Source organism: Podarcis cretensis (genome assembly GCF_951804945.1).
Source record: "Podarcis cretensis genome assembly, chromosome: 5".
In the NCBI taxonomy this organism is placed as follows: Eukaryota; Metazoa; Chordata; class Lepidosauria; order Squamata; family Lacertidae; genus Podarcis; species Podarcis cretensis.
The window spans coordinates 39,194,038-39,216,073 of record NC_137174.1 but is presented as its reverse complement, the minus strand read 5'-3'; the positions used below and the strand labels follow the sequence as shown (position 1 = coordinate 39,216,073).

At 39.7% G+C, this 22,036-nt stretch overlaps 1 pseudogene across 2 annotated transcripts in view; it reads right to left on the bottom strand.

Annotated features, from left to right (window-relative positions):
- LOC307217352 (heparan sulfate glucosamine 3-O-sulfotransferase 1 pseudogene) overlaps positions 1 to 22,036 on the bottom strand; it is an 81,957-nt pseudogene that overhangs the window by 38,120 nt on the left and 21,801 nt on the right. The window lies entirely within an intron of this gene.

Here is a 22,036-nt window from a genome sequence, read left to right as displayed (position 1 = left end):
GATTAAAATTTCAATACCACCATTCAAGCGTATAACAACAACAACAACAACAACAACAACAACAACAACAACAACAACAACAACAACAACAGAACATCAGATACATCATCATATCATCAAAAGACCCTAATCTCTGAGTGAACACTTGCTTTCTATCGCACTGCAGGGGAGATTTTATTGATTGATTTATTTAGGAAAATGGGAGCATAACTCACAAATCACATAACTTTGTTGCATTGCTGGAATGTGTGGCTGTGCCAAAAGTTCAAAGAATCAAGGGGGGGGGGGAGAGAGAGAGAGAGAAAGAGAGAAAGAGAGAGAGAGAGCTGCTCAAAAGGTTTCAAAGACTATCAAAGGCAGATTTTCCTGGAAATTTGTATTACAATACTGTATTTGCACAGTAAATAAATGCAAAGCTATTTAAGCTGCTTCCATGTGAAATGTTCCTTTATGGTTTTTTTGGAAGCCAAAATAAATGTTTGGTAGGTGAATCTACATTAGTCACTTGCACCTGTGAAAAGTATTAACAAGTAATGCTTTTTCGAGTACTTCATAATGCCAGAACTGACCTAAAGGCAGCTCCCCAATGTCACACTGAACTTTATTTGCTTCATGTCTGACATGCTCCTGGATGTTTTTGAACAATGAACCTCAGTAGTGGCAAGGTCTAATACAGCACTTTTTATATTAAAGTGTGGTTTAAATATCAATTGCTCCTATGTAAATGCCAGGGAGTAAAATGACATTGGTGATATTTTCAAGGCATAGGCCACATTCCAGATAACTGTTCACTATGGGACTAAGCTAGGCAAGACAAGTGGGGTTTTTAACTCATTAGTTTTGAAAAGTAACCCTCTTTTCCACCCACATGGCAAATCTTTTATAAATTTAACAGAGTTGCAAAAGTGAAGTTTGAAATGTAACATTGGTGCTTGCTATTCAACAGGGTATTTTAAAGTCTTCTTCACAGGACTTTTGCTTTCCTTTCCAGGAGCTATGTTGGGGTTAGATCATAAATGAAACAATGCCCACCTTTACGGGGAGAACTCTATGGTGCTGCTGAGCCAGACCTTAACCTACTAGTCCATTCCAAATTTCCAATTAGTTTGGGAAAGCTGATAACAAAAGAAAACTATGTTCCTTATGCCCAGGTCATTAGCTATCTTTCTTATGCAAGCATGGCTACAAAAAAACTTGGGAATGTTTGCTTTACACACCAAATCGTGGTTGTCCTTCAATTATCACTAAGATGATTGTAAACTAAATTTTCTTTAATAGATAAGCTTAAGAAAGCAGATGCTTTATAATCATATATGAATAATATTATTTTTACTTAGAAACCAATCATTTCTACTAAAACTTCATGTGTCAATAAAATGTTGCACAAATGAATTTGTTAAAATTCAAGGTCATCACAATATAGATCAAACAGAGGTATACCTATATTTAAGCTACGCTTTTAACAATCAAAAGTGTATTTATTGTAATTACTTCTCTAAATGTACTTTGAACTTGAGATGCTATTTTTCTATATGTGAGAGAATAAATACACTTTTGTTAAACAGATGATACCTAGATAATTTGATATATACCTAGATATACCTAGATAATTTAAGCTGACTCTAGTAAGTGGTAACTGGGGACCAAACTGCATCTCTTTTGGTTATATATGGTAATCTATGACACCAAGCTGGCATCTGTACATTAGTCTTAAGGATTATTAATCTGCATAAAATGTAATTATAAAGTAAAATTGTTTAGAATTAGTAAAACATATTCTAAAACAATTACATAATCTGGTATGGCAGTTGTAAACTATATAAACTGGTACGGAAATTCTCAAAATTCTACTTGACAGAAAAGCTAAGAGTTGATGCTATTACTATAATAGCATCCTCCTTGGGTATCCCTGCTTCAGACCACACACCCAGACCCTCCTTTGGCCTTGCAGATCAGAACAGTCCCTGGCTGCCAAATTTTGATATTGTGCTCATACTTATCCACCATAGCAAGCATTCGAAAATCCTTTGGTAACTTTGTTATTAGATACCTTTAAAGCCTTTGATACATTAGAGTGGGGCTATCTTTTTTAAACCCTGGAAGTGTATTATTTGGGAAGGCATTCTGTATAAGCTTCAGCTCAACTGTATGCGAAAAGGTCCACTATATAGACTATTGCCCTGGACAGAAAACCATGGTTGCACTGTGGCACAAATCAGGTTGGTTATCTCTTTCTCCTGCCCACCAGAAATACCTTTAAGGCATCACTGTCAGGTGAAGGTCATTGTGCACCAGTTGAATTTATACACAGATGTGGCCCTAATGTTCTGTGATTCAATTGCAGTGCTCCTTAAGCTCAATGAAGAACTCCTGGCTTTGAACCAGTGGCAAACCTCCATACTGTTTAAGATCTGAAATGATCATTAACCCACGCCTGAGAACACAGAATAGATTTGTATCTGACATAAGATACCCATTTGCCATAAATGCTTTTGTTACTTGGGAGTTCAAGTCCCCCCAATCTCAACAATTTTTTCACATTTTGCCACCGACAAAACAGATCAAGAAATATCTGAAGAAATGGTAAAATAAAAATTTGTCGGTTTTAAGGGAAAACTGCTGCTGTCCAAATGAAAATAGTCCCCAAATGCCTATTTTTATTCTAAACCATCCTCATATTGATCGTTCCATCTGTTCTTATGCGCTTCCAATTGGTTATCGATAATGTTATGTTTCAGTGCAAGAAGAAGAAGGCACTTAAATTGCTGTATCAGAAATCACAGCATGGAGGTAGGATCTTTCCAAACTTGGCTAAATATTTTGCCACCTTTCATCTTAGGCAGATTACTTATGCCAGGTGTGTTTGCATGTAATCCCTCTGTCCCTCTGGTTACTTTTCGATATGCAGGAAACTGCTTAAATGCTGAAGCATTCAAACAGGCATCTGCCACTCCCCATGTCACTTGCAACCAAGAACTGTAGCATGCCATTCTGATTGTACAGTGTGGGACTTCATGGTCATTGCACAGCCTCATTTTTCATTTTGCTCTATCATTCACTGTCAGAGGAAATTCTACGGCAGCGTATTTGTATTCCCAAAATTTATGTAGCGATAGTCCTGGTGATTTAAGAAATCTTGTGACAGAACCAGAAATTGGACCAGCAAAGTCATCCCATTATTGCCTTTCCAGCCTTGGGGTGAGTTGCAGAACAAGAGAACTGTAATAGCTTAACCCAGTTTCATGCAGCTGCTTGAACTCAGAAAATAAAAATTGCCTTTGAGGCTCTGTCATGCTAGTTGTGCCAACTGTGAATGTTAATGCAGGACAGAATGTGAAGAGAAGAAACTGAATGTACAACATTAGTTTCATATGTTCCTCAGTGTCTATGCCACCCCCTACTATGCTGAACACAGATCTTTCAAATTGTCCTGATCAACTCCTACAGTCTATTATCTCAAGTAAGTAAAGGCCAAGCAGCAGGAGGCTTGCATGAGTTTAACGCAAAAGTGTGAATCGCAGAGGCAAAATTCAATAGAGATTTGTTTTAGTAGGGGAAAACAGTCAGACATAAAAACTGATAAAATGCAAAACAATTAATTGCTATCCCAGGTGTGTTTATTTCAGTAATACAGGGTGACGCATTTTCAAAAAACTAAACAAAACCCACTGCTTGATTTTCTACAAAAAATAATTCAATTTTCAGAAATTTATTGTTTCTTCAAATGATTAGTAATGATGAAGGAATACATGTAATCCTGTTTAGGTCACCCCACCCCCAAATAAAGGCTCCTAGAACATATGCACCACCCACGCACCTCTTTTTCTGAAATTAAAACCACCCAAAAAACAAAAGAAGGAACTAAGTGAATACTTTTTAGAACTATCCCCATAGTGTAAGGGAAAACCACCACCCTTTTAAATGCTGGCAGTATTCAACCCCTTGGAAAGAGTTATCATTTCTGCACATTTAATCCAGTTCAGAAAAAAGTAGATGGTTTCTTTAAAATATAGAAAAGATGCCCAGCACAGAAGTCCTACTGCTAAGTCATTATTTACAAGATATTTAGAACTATTACAGTACAACTTGGAATTCCTACATAAAACGTTGAATTTGTTTGAAAGTTAAAACTACACAGGTGTTGATTTCCCTATATATTCATATATTCTAGTTCACTTACTTCTTGCTAGCTTGTAGAAAATTTTAATATGTTGTATAGGCCATTTTAAATCAACATGACATGCTTTCTTTTTTAATATATATATATACCGGTATATATAAATCAACTAAGCATGACACACTAGATCTGCTTTGATTGATACAGCACAGCAAAATCTTCTGGAAAGTATTCCAGAAACATTCTTATTCATAATTTCCTGACAACTGATAACATTGCTATATAAAAATTTTTTGGATGAGTAGTAGGTTACAATAGCTGATCAGTAGCAATTACCACTAAGTTTCTACATTCTCCCCTCTCTCTCATGGACAAATGCTGTATTTCTTTTCTATTACAGATAAGAAAGCATGAGAGGGAGACATATCTGCTAGGGAACACAATTTTCACATTGTCAACACCATCATAACATATGGGTGGGCTTAGTGAAGAGCCAACTTGTAGATATTTGGTGATTTCAAAATCTTACACAAGCAAATAAGACAGGCAAGGAAGGTACGTTATAATCTAGTATAATTCATTTGCCTTTATTAAGCAAAATTTCCACAGGGTATTCTCCGAATCCAGCCAATTACACCACAGCATAAAGATTGAAGAAGCAAAAGACAACTGATAATAGTTCTAGATTTTGAGAACTGTCCAGTACGTACAGTACTAAGTAGATGTCATAATGTAACCTGACCAGCTGTTCCTAAAGACCTAACTATTCCCTCACCCCTCAGGAAGGGTTGATTTGTTGTGCATAAGTAGAGGCAGGACAGAAAATATTTAAATATTTTACTTTGCTACGTCTGTAACCTGAATCCCCAAGTCACCCCCCCACCTCACCACAGGCTTCCAAATACATGTTTACAAATATGTATTTGGACCATACAGGATGCTGATGCAGTTTTAGAGTGGAAAAGCAAACAGGTAAAGAAAGAGTTTAGCAGAGACAGCTGTAGGGAAATGCACCTCAAGTAAAACCATTTTTGTTTCATTTATCATTTTATTTGTGACACTCCCATTTGTTTTGTCTTTCATTTATTATAGTTCTCGTTTGTTTTGTTTTACTTCCATTATCATTTCATTTGTTATTGTTGTTTGTTTCTCATTTATTTTGTTTCCACTTTGATTACAGGGAAGACCCAGCCTTTCTTCTGATGCCCACCCTCAAAGTTTTCCATCCTTATAACACTGAATTTTCAGGTGCTGTTTTACTGCATCATCCTTGCCATATTTCAGACAATTTGGCCAAAAGAGTCCTTCCTCACTTGTTAAGCATTTTGAAAAGGGACAATATCCTCTAAGTTTTCCAGTGCTTTGTGTTTCAGATTGGACTATTTTCATGTGTTTTCACTCCAATATCCCTCTTTCATACATAATGTTATCTGAATGTTCCAATACTACCAATCTGCCATGGAATGCAATATCTAATATCAGTATCCAAATTCTCTCCTGTCAGAAAATGGGATGATAATAAATATTAATCATCATCATCATCGCCATTATTATTTATACCCCACCCATCCGGTTGGGTTTCCCCAGCCACTCTGAGGAATAAAATGATATAGGAATCCATCAATATCGGGAGGGCCACAGGCTCCCAACCTTTGAGCTAAGTAGCACTCCTCTGAGGGTAAGGCTTGAACCTTTAACAAACAGTTGCTGATCTGTATATTAGAAGAGGAGGAGGAGGAGTTTGGACTTGATATCCCACCTTTCACTCCCCTTAAGGAGTCTCAAAGCGACTAACAATCTCCTTTCCCTTCCTCCCCCACAACAAACACTCTGTGAGGTGAATGAGGCTGAGAGACTTCAGAAAGTTGTGACTAGTCCAAGGTCACCCAGCAGCTGCGTGTGGAGAAGTGGGGACACGAACCCAGTTCACCAGATTACGAGTCCACCGCTCTTAACCACTACACCACGCTGGTGTTATAAACTCTAATAGCATTTAAAAAATGATGAAAGAGTTTAATGGTGGACCCTTAAATCTGATTTAGAACTACTGGTTTTCAGTGTTTAACAAATGGAAAGATATCTTTTAACTGGTAACACCTGATGTGTAAGTTTAGAATTTCTGCAATAAATCCAGCAACATTTTCATATGACTAAGTAACACTGTTTTCTAGCCTTCTTTGATGGTTGATTTGGATCTTCTCTCAGAGGAGAAGATGGTGAAATGCAAACAGGGGACACAGAAAGGGCTGAACTCCTCAATGCCTTCTTTGCCTCAGTCTTCTCCGATAAAGAAAACAATGCCCGACCTGAAGAATTTGGAGCAAATGATTCAGCAGAGGAAACACAGCCCAGAATAACTAAGGAGATAGTACAAGAATACTTGGCTAGTTTAGATGTATTCAAGTCTCCAGGGCCAGATGAACTGCATCCAAGAGTATTAAAAGAACTGGCAGATGTGATCTCAGAACCACTGGCAGTCATCTTTGAGAATTCCTGGAGAACAGGCGAAGTCCCAGCAGACTGGAGGAGGGCAAATGTTGTCCCTATTTTCAAAAAGGGGAAAAGAGAGGACCCAAATAATTACCACCCAGTCAGTCTGACATCAATACCAGGGAAGATTCTGGAGCAGATCATTAAGCAAACAGTCTGTGAGCACCTAGAAAGGAATGCTGTGATCACCAATAGTCAGCATGGATTTCTGAAAAATAAGTCATGTCAGAGTAACCTGATCTCGTTTTTTGACAAAATTACAAGCCTGGTAGATGAAGGGAACGCAGTGGATGTAGCCTACCTTGATTTCAGCAAGGCATTTGACAAGGTGCCCCATGATATTCTTGTAAAGAAGCTGGTAAAATGTGGACTTGACTATGCTACCACTCAGTGGATTTGTAACTGGCTGACTGACCGAACCCAAAGGGTGCTCATCAATGGTTCCTCTTCATCCTGGAGAAGAGTGACTAGTGGGGTGCCACAGGGTTCTGTCTTGGGCCCCATCTTATTCAGCATCTTTATCAACGACTTGGATGATGGACTCAAGGGCATCCTGATCAAATTTGCAGATGACACCAAACTGGAAGGGGTGGCTAACACCCCAGAGGACAGTTCAAAACGACCTTGAGAGATTAGAAAACTGGGCCAAAACAAACAAAATGAATTTTAACAGGGAGAAATGTAAAGTATTGCACTTGGGCAAAAAAAATGAGAGGCACAAATACAAGATGGGTGACACCTGGCTTGAGAGCAGTACATGTGAAAAGGATCTAGGAGTCTTGGTTGACCGCAAACTTGACATGAGCCAACAGTGTGACGCGGCAGCTAAAAAAGCCAATGCAATTCTGGGCTGCATCAATAGGAGTATAGCATCTAGATCAAGGGAAGTAATAGTGCCACTGTATTCTGCTCTGGTCAGACCTCACCTGGAGTACTGTGTCCAGTTCTGGGCACCACAGTTCAAGAAGGACACTGACAAACTGGAACGTGTCCAGAGGAGGGCAACCAAAATGGTCAAAGGCCTGGAAACGATGCCTTATGAGGAACGGCTAAGGGAGCTGGGCATGTTTAGCCTGGAGAAGAGGAGGTTAAGGGGTGATATGATAGCCATGTTCAAATATATAAAAGGATGTCACATAGAGGAGGGAGAAAGGTTGTTTTCTGCTGCTCCAGAGAAGCGGACACGGAGCAATGGTTCCAAACTACAAGAAAAAAGATTCCACCTAAACATTAGGAAGAACTTCCTGACAGTAAGAGCTGTTCAACAGTGGAATTTGCTGCCAAGGAGTGTGGTGGAGTCTCCTTCTTTGGAGGTCTTTAAGCAGAGGCTTGACAACCATATGTCAGGAGTGCTCTGATGGTGTTTCCTGCTTGGCAGGGGGCTGGACTCGATGGCCCTTGTGGTCTCTTCCAACTATGATTCTATGATTCTATGATCTTCCTTTCTTCAAGATGTTTCAGAAACAATTGTTAACATTAGTTTTCTTCGGAGATAAAAGTTAGAAGAAAATGCAAAAGCATGAGTTTTTTCTTTGATGGCATTTACAACTTGCATACATTATTGATATAATTGCATGGATATTAAAACCCAGCAAAAGCTGTTAAAATTCCACATATTTTATTCTAGAGATATGGTATGATTGCTGTTTTATTGTATACTAATAAGTGAAACTTATATTTTAATATGGTACAGGATGCTACAGAATCCGCCTTCCTCCAAAATGAATATTGTTAATGAATTTGAAGTGGCGAGTCATATATGTTTTTTTTAAAAAATACTTATACTCCTAGCTTCTTTGCACATTTATTTCTTCTTTGTGCTTTAGATCGTCCTGTAACAATCTGTTGGTCACTGTTATGAGACTCACTTCATGTCAGGGAGAGAAGTAAACTTATCCTGTTTACTAATAATCAGGATCTGTTGGACTATTTGTATCAAATTACAACTTTTTATGCATTGTGGAAGAATCATAATTTTGATAGCCCTGTCAGGGAGCAACTGAATACATCCTGGATATTTAAAATTTGCATCTATGAGGTAAGTTCAAAATTTTACTGATTATAGGCATGGCAAAAATACCATATCCTAGTTGTCCTAGTACCGTGAAGGTTATAGTCCACTGAGGGCCACTTTACCAGCAGCAGAGTGTGGGGAGTATAATACTGTTATACTAATGTGGAGATGAGGAATCAGACAGAGGCCAAGCAGTTCCTTGTGAAAATTCAAGACAATGAGATGAGTCATGGCAAAGGTTGAGGAGCAGTTTGATCAGAGAAGAATCTTAAAATAATGAAGTAACAAATGGGGGGTCTTGTCAAAAAAGAAAAAGGTGAGTCAAGCATCCAGATGAGAGTTAGTGTGTCATAGAGGCTAAGAGGCTGAACTATGAAACAATGTTCTCAGTTCAAATCTTACCTCTGCCATGCCATTCTCTCTGTCTTCTCTCACACTCAATCAGCAATATAAGGAATGATACCTTATCACTGTTGTGTTGTAACTAAATAATGCACGTAAAGTGCTTTGGACACTTGAAAGTATTGTAAAAAAGTATCACCATCCTTTTATTAGATCTGATAAGAGATGTGGTTATGAGGCAAGGTAAGACTGTAATATGGAGTAGAGTGAATGACTGCAACAAGGAGGAGTAGATTCGTATAGAATAAACTCTAGAGGCTGAAAAGGGGCTGGAACTATTACAATTTAGAAAGACAGTAATGGCTTTTGCTGCCACTGCAGTGGTCTTCAAAGCAAGGGGCCTGGCAGAAGAAGCAATATCTAAAGGGGAAGAGTTGAATTTTGGTGAGAACAAATAGATGGAGATCAAGAGATGAAAATATAATGGAGGACAATTACTTTCTTGATGAAAGAGGAGCAGTTTCACAAGAAGCAGGAAAAGGGAGCCAGTAAATAAGGGTGGGATTTGGGAAGGATGCATGTAGGTGCCATGATGGCAGAAGCAACAAGCAGTAGGCAGAAAACAGTACAGGGATGGATAGAATAGAAACTACACAGACTAAGAAAAAGTTCTAAGGAGGGAGAAGCTGGGCTTTGTCAGAGCAGCAGAAGTAACAAGATTGAGTGTAGTTAATCAACTAATTTACTAAATATTTGACAATCCTATATCACATGTATATCTCTCTACGAAAGTCTATGTCAGTAGACCAAACTACAATCAGATTTATATTTTAAGTTTATTGTCTATCTTCTGTGTCTAACAACTACATCCTGAATGCTGCATCTGAGAGAATCATTGCTCAGGGCACAAAATTCACACATTTTTCAGTTTTCTTGCCAACCACAAAAGGATTTTGCTTTTCGAAATGAATTACCAAAGCTAAAATGGTTCTGCTTCTGACAACTGTCCTAACAAATGGTACTATATGAATTTTCATTCTGTATACTGGACATGATTTAAGACAAGCAGAAGAATATATATGATTAAATCTGACTAGATTTATGCCTAATGTAAAAGGTGCTAAAAAAACTACATAGCGACTGCTGTTTTGTTTGTGTTGCCTTGCTTTTCATGACCCCTTTTTGCCTTTTGATCTTCTATCTCCTTCTTGCCCCTCTAACCATCTACTGCTACCTTGAAATTCAACTTTTCACCTGTCTCTGACTCTGTACCCTTTGACCCACATCTTCTTGAGCCAGTGCTTGACCTCCTGTACTCAATTTAATGCCCTGCCAGCTCTTTCCAACCTAAGCCTGAACTCTAGTTGCATCCTGCCTTGGAGCTAAGTCAAGGCTTGACACCACCTGAAATTGCAGTCATCAAGTAACGAACACTTATGTGTGAACTAGCCTGCAAATTTAAAGGCGAGAGACATGTGCAAATAAATTGTAGAAAGAGAACCTACTCTGCATGGATAGAATCACAGAACCATTAAGAGATAGTATAGCATAGGGTGCATCATTGTAGTCACTCTTTGGATTCTACACTGAAATCATGTTTGTGTATAAGGAAATGATAGTAAAAAATTAGTAGCACACATGGAAATGATAGTCTTAAGGTCACAATTTCCTCTTCATATAGCTATTCTTGAAAAAGAAATTATGCCATCTAGTATCACAGATAAATCAATGCTGACTCGTTATTTTCCTTATTTGAATATTATTTTAGAAAGATTCCATCACCATAGTTGTGACCTGCAAGTACAGAATCTTTCTTAATGATTGATGAAGTCAGGCCTACATCTCCTAAAGGCAGCCTACACTATAAATATTTCTAATCTAGAATCAGCTATACAGAATAAGATCCAGAATATTGCAGCATGCCCTTCCATTTCCCCCCTAATGTTTTCCTAATATCTATTTTAAATGTATTATCAAGGTATACAGAATGTGAATTGCTTCTTTTCCTCATGTATATATGTCACATCAAATCAAATTACAACAAAACAAGGCTCAAATCTGATATTAAGTCATCTGAAAACATAACAAAGAAGAGGAAGAATGCCAAGTAGAAATTTGTGTCCTAGATGCAATCTTACATCTAGTACATTTTTGACACTTGAAGTTACTGAGGGCAAAATTTCCTCTCTAGTCCTTGAAACATCATTGGCTCAGTGTTACAATGGATGCTGAGTGGATGTTCCTTATAAGGGGAATTTGTGCTTTGCTCATGATCTAGATAATGTAAACAGCACAACCATATAATTATTATTTTTCCTTTGCATTGACTGTGCACAAAACTAAACTTGCATTGTACAAAGAAATTATAAACTAAAAACATTGTCTACAACTGTACACAGTAACTCCGTTTTGTAATGAAAAAATTCATATCCCTAAAGGAAACTGACGGGTATTACTCTTTGGCCAGGGAGGCAGCTCTGTGTGACAAGCCAATTTTCATGGTTCTAGTTACCCTAAAGGAAAATGAAAGGTCAGAACCGACATAATTTTTAATGGTGGCAGCAGATTAACTGTCTGCAATTTTCCTAGCCAACTAATCAAGGATTAAAAGCTTCTTTTCTGAAAGGGTTCTCTCTCTCTCTCTCTCTCTCTCTCTCTCTCTCTCTCTCTCCCTCCCTCTCTCTCTCTCTCTCTCTCTCTCTCTCTCTCCCTCTCCCTCTCTGATTTTATGACCACAAAACACTGTCCTAGTAACTCTGTTGTGGGCACATTTCCCCTCAAAGCAGGGAATGACAATCTGCTTTCAAAAGCCTATATTTTGGAATGAATCCTTGCCAGAAGACATACTATCATCAGGAAGTCCTGCCAGACTATATCTTTTTGTACCTTATAAATGTGAATAAAAATCCCCAGCTAACACGATTATAGCAATGAGACTGAACATTTGGGATATCCCTCAATTTCATTTCTTATCCTTTAAGCCACGAACGAAGGTGTACAAGAACCAGCATTTACTACTGCTCAGTAGCTCTCCAGAATAAGAACTTTCATGCATGCTTGGCAAGGGGCAGCTTGTACAGTGAAGTACCGGTAACTCTGGAGAATTTCTCTTTGCTCACCACAAGGATGAGCAGCAGAGATACCATTTCTGGTTGGTTTTTTTAAAAAAATATATTTATCAGCAACCTGTATTTTAAAGGAGTAACACAATCCTCTTCAGAGTGGTTATAGCTGAAAGACAATTCCCAAGAAACTGACAACCCAATAGTATCCATGGGATGGGGGATCAAGCGGTAGCAGAAGCACAATTTGGGTAGATCTAGGGATAATAAGGAAAGGCTTTGCTGGAAAAGTGGGATTTAAAGAATAACTTTAAAAATAGTAAAGGTGTAACGGCTCAAGGAGAGGGTCTTGGCACAATGAAACCTACAAGACACAAAAGCAGTGGAAATGAACATAAGGCAAAATACGTCAGAAACAGGAAAATAGACTTTGACAGTCAGCACCATTTGTAAACCATGGAACATAATGAAATCACCAAAGGGCAGAGAAAAACTATATGTATAGATGGGGAGGGAAACCCAGGGATTTAAGTAGGGCAGGGTTAGTTAACCTGTGCTGCACCAACATCTCAACAGGTGCCCGTTTCAGCCAAAGTATATAAACACCTGGACAGCCAAAGGTTAGCTGTAGAGTGGAGAAAACTAGACATTCCGTAAGAGAATTCTGAAAGCCTGAACCAAGTGTTTTAGCTTACATTATAAGGTTCACAGTGAGGTGAAAGCCATACAAACAGTGCACAAACAAGGTTGTGTGTCAATTTTTCATACTATTTAGGTGTACTTAGAATAATATTTGTTCTCATACAATCCATGTTTGAGTTTACCTATAAAAACTGTAGCCTGAAAGACAATAACTAAATAAAAGATGAAAACCATTTGTTTTAGATGCAAGAATCTGCAAGAAGCAAAAGGTAAAGATAAAGGACCCCTAGATGGTTAAGTCCAGTTGAATTCAACTTTGTTGTGTGGAGCTCATCTCCGCCTTCAGTCCGAGGGAGCCAGCGTTTGTCTGCAGACAGATTTCCAGGTCATGTGGCCAGCATGACTAAACCACTTCTAGCACACGGAGGACCATGACAAGTGCCAGAGTGCATGGAAAAGCCGTTTACCTTCCCACTGCAGTGGTGCCTATCCATCTACTTGCACCGGTATGCTAGGTTGGCAGAACCTGGGACAGAGCAACGGGAGCTCACCCTGTTGTGCAGATTCAAACTGCTGACTTTGCGATTGGCAAGCCCAAGAGGCTCAGCAGTTTAGACCACAGCGCCACCCTGTGTAATTCACTGTACAGTGGTATCTCGGGTTACAGATGCTTCAGGTTACAGACGCTTCAGGTTACAGACTCCGCTAACCCAGAAATAGTACCTCGGGTTAAGAACTTTGCTTCAGGATGAGAACAGAAATCGTGGTGCGGCAGCAGCGGGAGGCCCCATTAGCTAAAGTGGTATCTCAGGTTAAGAACAGTTTCAGGTTAAGAACAGACTTCCAGAACGAATTAAGTTCTTAACCCGAGGTACCACTGTACGTATGGATGCTTATAATAAAGCTACCTGAATATTATTCCAGTCTGGTTATTTGTTACCTTGGTAGAGAAATTCAAGGCAAGATTTTCCTGCTAGAAAAGACTAGCAAATCTTTTCTTATGAAAATACTAGCAGCCTTGTATCTGGTGCATGATAATTCTAAGAAGCAGTGCAGTTTGGGAAGCAGTGCTTGAAATCAGTGTAGTTGTGAAAGAATCAATGCACAATCTTTATTCAAAATGATGTTAAATATTCTCCCAAGAAACAAAAATCTGCTCCTTGATCTTAGGAACCATAATGCAAAACTGGTTATTATATCTTAAGTGCTGTCCAACTGCAAGGTGAGCAAACATGTTTCCAAAATATATAGTACAATATACTGTAGTTTTCGCTCTATAAGACGCACCAGACCAAAAGACGCACCTAGTTTTTGGAGGAGGAGAACAAGAAAAAAATATTCTGAATCTCAGAAGCCAAAACAACAAGAGGGATCGCTGCGCAGCGAAAGCAGCAATCCCTCTTGCTGTTCTGGCTTTTGGAATAGCTGCGCAGCCTGCATTCACTCCATAAGACGCACACACATTTCCCCTTACTTTTTAGGAGGGAAAGAGTGAGTCTTATAGAGCAAAAAATATGGTATATTCCCAAAGCCCTCCACCAATACCTACCAAAAATGGATTAAAAGGGCATAAAGCATTCTCAGCAGAAAATTATGATAGTCCTATAAAATGTGATAAATTGTTTTGTGGAAAAAATCATCAGTGATATAAAACTGATTTCATAACTGATGCCACTTAATGTGTACCCATCCTCCAATTTGATATCCAATTCATTCCTATTTGCCATGTAGACATTCAAATTATCTCATACTGCATCATTCCTGCTAAAAGAGAATGTTTCTGTTTGCCCACATTAGCAGAATAATTAAAAGCAGAAGCTTAGCAAGTTATGGATTACAGGCAGCACATGCCAAGCGTGTATTTAAGAACCAGTGAAAGATGCAGCTTCAGAGGCTGGAAGGGAGATGAGGAAAGGAATTCTCAAGAGCATCCATGACTTGAATGCCCTCAAGGTCATTTGGTTGAATGAGGTTGCTCTGCAGTCAGATGGCTCAAACAGGTTTAATGCTTTTATATGAAAAGGGATTAGCAGTATGCCAAGTTTATGACTATGAGAAGGGAAAGACAGGAAAAACTTAATACATTCTCATAAAAGAATTATAAGATTTGATAATTTTGCATACTTTATATAAGTAATATAATGGGGAAAGGGGGAAGAGACATTTACATAATGCGAGTACTGTAATATCGATATGAAGCCAAACAAAATGCAATGAGCTTTGTTGCAGATCCACAGAAACTAAGAATAATATCACTTCAACAGGCTTTATTAAATTAGTTTCTGAATGTGGTGAAGTGATGCCTATGGGGCAAGACACAATGCTGCACTGCATCACTTGAAAAATGAAAAAAAAATTGCATTCCCTTTCATACATATGGAGAACACTATCTTCATGGACTAGTATAAGATCCTGAATTTGTGATGCTGTGGAATGAACAGTGAAGCAATCCACCAGAAAACAATTCTATCAAACTCTATCCATACCACACCCCAAGTATTAGTAAAAAAATACCTCAGCAGGTCCTACTATAAGGTGAGGGGGTAGATCTTGAGACAGGGTTTCCAGCAGCCAATCTCTTGCATCTTAGCTCCTGGGACAGCAATATTCAGGTGCCTCAGAATTCCACCCAAAAATGCATTAGCTGACAGAAACCTTGCCCTGCTTTCACAATGTCATACCCTAGAACAGTATTTCCCAACCTTGGGCCTCCAGCTGTTTTTGGACTACAATTCCCATCATCCCTTGCCACTGGTCTTGCTAGTCAGGGATGATGGGAGTTGTAGTTCAAAAACAGCTGTAGGCCCAAGGTTGGAAAACACTGCCCTAGAACATATAAAACCCCTGAGGTCAAGCCTGTTTGCTAGTATGAACCATTTGTTACTACAACTGGTAATATAGACCATATTTCCTGAGCCTGACTTTTGGCCTGACTTCAGCTATGTTTCTGCTTCTGTCCCTTGTGATTCCTATCTAAATCCCCTGTAACCTGATCATCAGCCAGACTATGACCATGCCTTCTGTCTCTGGCCTTGCTGCTTGTAACAGAATCAGGCTTCCCCCCACCCCAGTTGTGGCTTGTCCAGCTACAGCCTCAGACCTGACAACCAGGTTGAGCACACCAAAAAGTTTACCTCCTATTCTTGTAAACTTTTTTTTTTTTTTGGAGGGGAGGGGAATAAACTATCTGTGGAATTGCTGTTTGTGATGCAAACTACTAATACATAACTGCACTGAAGATTTACTTCTTCAGCAAAATAAGTAGATAGCCAATAAAGACTATTCTACCACCCAATCTGGTTCTTTGTATGGTAAAACAGGTGCATTCCAATTTGTTTTAATGACTGACATATATGCATATTGTGTTATTGTTCAATAATTATATGTATATATTTATGGGTAAGACAATGCTGAAGATAAGACTTTAAAAGGATTTAGGTAGTTCTTGTATAACAAGCAGGAGCATCTCAGATCTGCAACGTAGGTGGTGTAGATTTCATCTTTTAAAAAATCTCTACGAAAAGGGTGCTATGATCCCTGTCAGTTTTATTCTGCATAATGTGTGTGTGGGAAGATCAAATTACTTCAAAGTTAGCTTTAAAACATATCCTGCTCTTCTCTAATCTTATTTAATTTCCCCTTTCCTCTCTACACTAAAACAATTCTTACAGTAATGCAAGATTAATCATTATCCTATACAAGTGTTAATTCTATTGTTCTACTCTTGTGGTGGTTGTGTGTGTGTGTGTGTGTGTGTTTAATATAGCAAAAATATTGAGTTAATCTCCATTAAAAAACCCCAAACCAAGCAGTTCTTAAGGTGGCGAGGGAGAATGGTGGAAGAGATGTTTTAGAGCAGGCATCCCCAAACTTGGTCCTCCAGATGTTTTGGGACTACAATTCCCATTATCCCTGACCACTGGTCCTGTTAGCTAGGGATGATGGGAGTTATAGTCCCAAAACATCTGGAGGGCTGAGTTTGCCTATGCCTGCTTTAGAGCTCCAAATAGTTTAGAGGAAAGGTCTTATGAATTCAGAAATACATTTTGCTGCTAGTGAACTCTAATGACTATTCATAGCCAGGACTGTCTTGTCCAAATAGCATATTACAAGGGTACCACAGGTCATTTCTGATATATCCATCAAAGGAAAATATAACCAGAAAAGGCTGCGCATATATATATATATATATATATATATATATATATATATCTCTTTACTACTTATGTGTGGAAGAGAGCAAAAAATGTGAACTCCCCACTAACATGAGCAGTAAGTAGTTTCAGTGCAGCACTTGACATGACCAGTTCCTCTGGAGACATGTGGTACTTAAATTTTCCTTCTACATCCTAATGTTGCAACAAAGTACCTTCAGCTATCAAGCTATACAGAAGTCTAGGTGGGGACCATTTTGTATAAGTCAATATTTTGAAAAAGCAGCAGCAGCCTAGAAGACAACTCCATGTTACAATTAAGGCTCATTGGAAGAGTTCCTACCATTTTTGTGGACTAGTCTTATCCTCTTCTTAGTGGTTTAAACTAAAGAGCTTCTTTAGTGCCATTGAATGCCTAGAGGGATTCAGCATTTTCTTCTTTGAAATGAAGACTCCTACAATATATCATCATGCATCATGGAAGTTCACATTGGAGAAGGTGGCGTGATGCTGTCAAAACGAACAACCCCCAAAACCTAAGGTGGAATTTCTGTGGGATGCACAGAATTAGTTGTACAGATTTTTTTAAAAATACTGGTAAATAGATAATTACCTACAATTGATGCATGCACCAGGAAACTATGACACATCAGAGTAATGAATGAGCTTACATACAAAAAAAAGCCTCTAGGACAACAAGACTTATTCATTCCTAGAACAATAGAATCCTTTTATTATATCCTCAGTAGGAAGAGGCAAACAGAAAAAGTTACTGTGCAATTCTACCCTTGGAACACTCTCTCAGGGACGCATACTTTACTAATTTCTATGCCAGGTAAAAATGTTTTATTCACATGGGAATATGGGCAACATTAATGATATTGCTAAAGTTATTTAACTTGGGTTTGAGTATGCATTATTCTAAAGTTTACTGTATTGATAATGTGCATTATTTAATGTTTTTATTGTGTTTTGTTGTACTATAAAGGTAAATGTACCCCTGACCGTTAGCTCCAGTCGCGAACGACTCTGGGGTTGCGGCGCTCATCTTGCTTTACTGGCAGAGGGAGCTGGCATACAGCTTCCGGGTCATGTGGCCAGCATGACTAAGCCGCTTCTGGCGAACCAGAGCTGCACACGGAAACGCCGTTTACCTTCCTGCCAGAGCGGTACCTATTTATCTACTTGCGCTTTAACATGCTTTCAAACTGCTAGGTTGGCAGGAGCAGGGACCGAGCAACGGGAGCTCACCCTGTCACGGGGATTTGGACCACCAACCGTCTGATTGGCAAGTCCTAGGCACTGTTGTTTAGACCACAGCGCCACCCACATCCTTTGTTGTATTATACATTCAAAAAAGTCTCAGAGTGATTTGCAATTTGTTGTACTATACAAATTGCAAATCACTGAGTTTTTTTGAAGTATAAAGTGATATGTGAGTCTAATCAAAATCAAATCAAGTAAGCACCATTGAGTTCAATGGGACTTCCAGTTTCTATAAGATTGCAGCCTCAGAGAATGAGCATTGCTATGGTATTAGGATAACTATATGTGGATTTACCTGGGAAGGTAGCCCATTTAGGAGAAGGAAAATCAAATCCAAACTCTCACTGCCTTGTGGCTATACTGATCCATGGAGCAAACCCCAGGAAAAATCCATACCCACTGCCTTGTGGGACATCTTCAGGGGAAGAAAAGGCTAAGGGGTAAATATCACACAAATCTGGAGTAGAGTCCCTAAGGAGGTTGGATGGTGTCTTGTATGCCTCCTTCTGACAACTGCTGGAGCCAAGCTGGTGCCAAATGTATTGCTCTGCTTTCCTTTGGATCACATCAGCAAGGTTAAGAGAACGGTCTTGCCATTTGGGCAGCCTAGTACTTCCATATACACTGCGAAAGCGCGCACCTCCGAGATGTCACTTTGGTTCTGCTAACACAGCATAAACAACATGGGAAACAGCAATTATGAGTTACCGGTCTCTGCAAACACAGCAGGTATTGTGATTCTCCAGTGGTTTGACTTCACCCCTGGAGGTGCACTCCATTGTCACCTGAGATAGGTAGACACCAACAACATCTGTGGATTGGTTTCAACTTTATTCAATTTATATTTTGTTGTATTTTGTCATGTTTTCAATATCCTACCACCCACAAGAACCAGTTATACAGCTCTTTAGATACTGACTTACATTTCTATCTAAAGGCTTTTCATTTAATTTCCTTAAAATATCATAAGATCAATTCTCCTAGATCAGATCAGAGGCCTATGTCTAGTCCAACATCCTGCTTTACACGCTGGTCAAGTTTATGTTTATGGGAAACCCACAAGCCAGTACATGAATGCAGCGGCACTCTCCCATTGGGAAAGGTCCATGGGTTAGTAGTAAAGCACACATTTCGCATGCAGAAGGTACCTAAGTTCATTCCACAGTATCTCCAAGTAGGGCTGTGAAAAACTTCCTGACTGAAACCCTGGAGAGTCACTGTCAGTCAGTGTCAACAGTAGTGAGCTAGATGGGACAATGGTCTGACCAGGGCAGATACCTATGTTGCAGCTGTGGTTCCCAACCATTTATTATTCAGAGGTCTGCTGCCTCTGATCCTGGAGACAGAATAAGACATCACAACTAGTCATGGGTATAGCCAAGGGTGGGGGGTGGGGGGCACCTGCCCCCCAGGTCAAGTAAAACAATAGAAATACTTAACTAACTGACCAATCACATCAGTCCTGCCCCCCCCCAACAAAAATCCTAGCCAAGCCCATGCAACTAGTAGTGATTGATAGGCAGAATATCTCTTGAGGAAAAGGTTCTTTTGTGTGAAGTAATTGACTAACGTGAAGGCACAAACCATAAACCATGCAGGTTAAGTTTGTAACAATCTGACTAATCTAAGTAAATCTTCAGGAGGCACGAATGCGAATCATAACCTATAATATACTCACAGTCATACTGGGTAGGGCAATTATAATGCATATTATGGGGGGTTTTAAATATAAAAAACACAATCTTTCATATTCCATTTCTATCCAATTCTCATTCCTTTCCATTAAGCACATATTTCACTTTAATCTTTACCCCCAAGAGCCATTACATATTAGACTGCATATGGCAGCTATTAACCTGAACTGAAGTTCTTCAACTCGAAATGTGACTACATTGCTCCTTCTAATTTAGGAGAATTTGCAAACGTGGAAGCCTCTCTTTCAGTACCACAAGCCTAACACCATAAAAAAGACAAAAGCTTTCCCTATGCAACTTTAGTAGCATCTTCCCTTTCTATCTAAAAAGGATTTATTGATCCTGTTTTAAGTCACTAAGCTTCCTTTTTAGGTGTGATATATACCTTTTTAAAGTCTCCCCAGATTTCTACATTTTACACATTAACCAGGATGTCTATATTTGAAACTCTCAATCCTTCTATCTGAACCTTCAATTTTTGAGTCAGAATACATTAAGAAGTATCTCAGTCAGCTAGTCCAGATATCTTAGCTGGGAAGGACATCTGCAAGGCACAGCAGCGAGTCAGAGTAATGAACAGAAATCATGTCAGAACAGACAAGAGTCAACCCAAGAGGTTATTCCACAGAAACCACGTGACTGCTGGCAAAGCAGGAACAGAAAATGGGATGGGTGTCATGGCTAGAGCCCAAGAAGAAATAAATAAGGCCATAAGAATGCTGAATACAATAGTCTATTATCCAACACTGCAGTTCTGATGGCAAAAGGGACTTCCAAATACCTCAAGGACTGCTTCTTCCCATATGAACTGACCCGCACCGTGCGATCATCATCTGAGGCCCTTCTTTATGTGCTTGCTCCATGAGAGTTCCAGAGGCTGGCAACAGAAGAATGGGCCTTTTCTGTGGTGGCTCCCCATTTGTGGAGTGCTTTCCCCAAGGAGGCTCACCTTTTGTCTCTGTTACATATCTCTAGGCACCAGGCAAAAACATTCCTCTTCTCACAGGCCGTTGGCTAATTTAACAATATGGGGCCTTTTAAACTGTGATGGGGGGGCTATTGTTTTTGTTTATTACTATGTAAAATATGTATAAACATGTAAAATATGTATTCTAGTGATCCCCAAATGAAGGGTGATATAGAAATGGAATAAATAAATAAAATAAAATATGTGCAATAGAACTTCCTTGCTCTCTCCTATTGTCATGGGCTGGCTCAGTCATATGGGATCCTCATAACAGAGGGTCCTGGTTGCTCACGGGACCCAAGAGCTCACCTGATAGGGTTAAAATGGGGGGAGGAGCAAGAAGTCCTGGCCATTCCCCTGGGATCACACCAGGCGATTTTAGCCAATAGCCAGTGAGTGGCGTGATCCCAGGGGATTTAAAAACAGCAGTGTGATGCAAGGAGCTTCACACTGTTGAACACCCGCCCACCCTCCCTAGTTTAGGCAGAGTCGCTTGGCCTTGCTTTGGTTTGGGTCGCCTGTTTTGGAACAGGAGCTGGGCAGGAGTTTTTCCATTTGGCAGATTGGCTTTAGCCATTTGGTTTTTGCCTACCCCTTAGCAAATCATCACAACTTGTAAGGTGGCGGTTAGGCATTGGCTCAGTTGGATTGTGGGGAGGGGAGGTGCGGCCATCACCTGCCCCTCCAGGAACTGGGTATTCCGTTAAAGGAATATGGGGGTCCTGGATCTCGTCTGAAGTCCGCTTGAGGGGCTAGGGCCATGCCAGGACCACAGGAACACCGGGGTGAGCTTAGGTTGGTCTTCATCGACCTAGCTCCCTCCTTTGGTTTACCCCATTTGACGATCACCCTGAGAGGTGGGGCCAGTTATAGTGGGGAGTCAATGCCTAAGCCAATACCGCTCATGTGATTGTATTTCAATAAAGATGTGGCCAAAATTTTTGCCTCAAAACTTAAACTAATATAAGTGTCCGTGTGTATTTATTTTGGGGGTGGGTCTTGGGGCCTCGAGATGCAACCTGACTTTGACAGCCCATGACACCTGTCTCCTTCATCCTCTCACATGCCCTCATGATTGGCTCCAAGGGGTTGGGGGGACCTCCCCCCCCCCCACAGAGCAGATTTGGGAAGACGAGAAGACATAGAAGTCCCATTGCACCAGCAGAACCCCACTGGTGTAGGACTGAATAAAACTCAGTGACGCTTACAATGCAATTCTATACATGTCTACTCAGAAATAAATCTCATTTAGTTTAATGGTACTCTTCAGTCTGTATAGGATTGCAGC